This window comes from Harpegnathos saltator, unplaced genomic scaffold (genome assembly GCF_003227715.2).
Source record: "Harpegnathos saltator strain DR-91 unplaced genomic scaffold, Hsal_v8.6 scaffold759, whole genome shotgun sequence".
In the NCBI taxonomy this organism is placed as follows: Eukaryota; Metazoa; Arthropoda; class Insecta; order Hymenoptera; family Formicidae; genus Harpegnathos; species Harpegnathos saltator.
Genome location: NW_020230603.1, coordinates 18,145 through 20,412, shown reverse-complemented (window position 1 = coordinate 20,412; position 2,268 = coordinate 18,145).

Below are 2,268 nucleotides of genomic sequence, written 5' to 3'. Positions count from 1 at the left end.
GTAAAATTGGCAAACAAAGTGGTGTTTACTTTGTTAGATTTAAAAAACGGATTTTACCATATTAAGATTCGGTCTGCCGATATAAAATATTTTTCGTTTGCTACGCCAGATGGTCAATTTGAATACAAACGCTTACCTTTCGGGTATTGTGAAAGCCTTGCGAAATTTCAAAAGTGGCTGATTCAAATATTGAACCCGTTGATTAGATAGGAGAAGATCATGATTTATATCGATGATATCCTAATTCCGACGGGGATGGTCCAACAAAATTTAGATATCCTACAAGAAGTTTTAATTATTTTGAGGAGTTATAGTTTCAATCTTAATTACAAGAAATGCCAGTTCCTGCGGAAGACGATAGAATTTACTGGTTATATAGTAACGGAAAACGGAATAACGTTAAGCAATAGACATACAGAAGCGGTATATAATTTCAAATGGCTGATGAACGCGACTCAATTATAGCAATTCCTCGGGCTAACGAACAATTTTAGAAAATTTATCAAAGATTACGCGCTGAAAGCTAAACCTTTGCAAGCGTTACTAAAGAATGTCAAGTTCAAATATGATGGTGATAGTAAAAACGCATTTAATTTATTAAAGAGAGAACTTACCTCCTCGTCGACATTGAAGCTGTACGATCACGTGGCCGTGACAGAGCTGCATACGGATGCATGCTTGCAGTTATATTATTATATCCTTCTTCATTAAAACCACTTGCTATTCTTGTCCATATTCTTTTCTGCATACAGTTTTTATTATTAAATAATGACATGTGTTTTAACTTCTTCTATTAGAAGTCTGGTTGCTTCTCTTGTCCATTGAAATTTACAATTTTCTGTAAAAATAAAAATAATTGTATAATCCTACAAAAAATATCAGTATTGTGATAATAAGTATTAGTAAATTGGCCAGTGATAAATTATTTATGCTCAGTAGTTTTGTGACTTATATAAGTAATAAAATTATTGAACAACAATAATTTCTCACTGGCCAATTTATTACAGTTACTAATTATTTATTATGCCCATTCTATAATGGCTATAAAGACTCGTCTACAATAGCTGTAAGAGTATGGCTGTAAGGCTGTAACGTAAGCTATCAGCGAATGAAAATAATTCATTTTATGTCTTACAGCTTTACAACCATATTCTTACAATCATTGTAGATGATCTTAAGCGTATGGCTGTAAGGTTATAAAACGCTAAATGAATTATTTGCTAACAGCTTACGTTACAACCTTCCAGCCATACTCTTACAGACATTACAGACTTAAGGAAACATTGTTTCGTGAAAGCATAATAAAAAGAATGTTACGAAATATAAAGAAAAAGGTAAAAAAAGGAAATGTATATTTTTTTTACTAAAAATATTTAATATTTTATAATATACATACCAAGTTGATTTTGCTCAAATATTGTATCTTCAACTGTATTCATTTTTTTGGGTTAAATATAAATTTTTCCACATAAAAATAATTTTTGTTTTAAATTATTACGTTTAAAAAGATGATTGCTTTTGTTTACTTTATTAATGAATAAACTTTAGTGAAAAAAAATTAAAAAATATATATTTATTCCATAGCACAAAAATGTCCATGTTCATATTCTGTAAGAATATTCATTTTTTAATAAAAGCATACTTTTATATACACACACATACACACAATGAATTTTAGTTTTTTTATATACCCTGCTAATAATAGAAGTGCCTATGATTATATTGCTGACCTAAATCACCTAAGTAACACCTAAGCAAAATAGTTCATTGAAAGTTTTTATAATTTCAAAAACTTATTGTTATAAGTAAGTTTTTGAAAGTATTTTAAAACTTGCTTATATCAATAAAAACATTTTTATTGATATAACTTAGCAAACACAATGTTACATGTAATGTACATGCTTATTGAGTAGGAAATTATAACTAACATATAAGTTAATATGTACAACTAACATGTAACATTATGTTTGCTTGAAAGTAAGGTTTAAAATATTTTCAAAATATTATGACAACTTAGAAGTTTTCTGGCTATAAATGGTTTTTGCAGGTTATAAACTGTTTCTTTTAAAACTTTATTTTTATATATAAAAAAAATATAAATATTATCAAACTATTTATATATATTTGAAGGAAAATAGAAGATGTTATTGATTAAAAAAATAATGAGAAATGCACGTACCTATTTTTCTATTTTTATGTGTAAAAATATATCAACTTGTAATGTTATTCTTCCAATCCAATCCGATCAACGCGGGGAGACAGCGATCA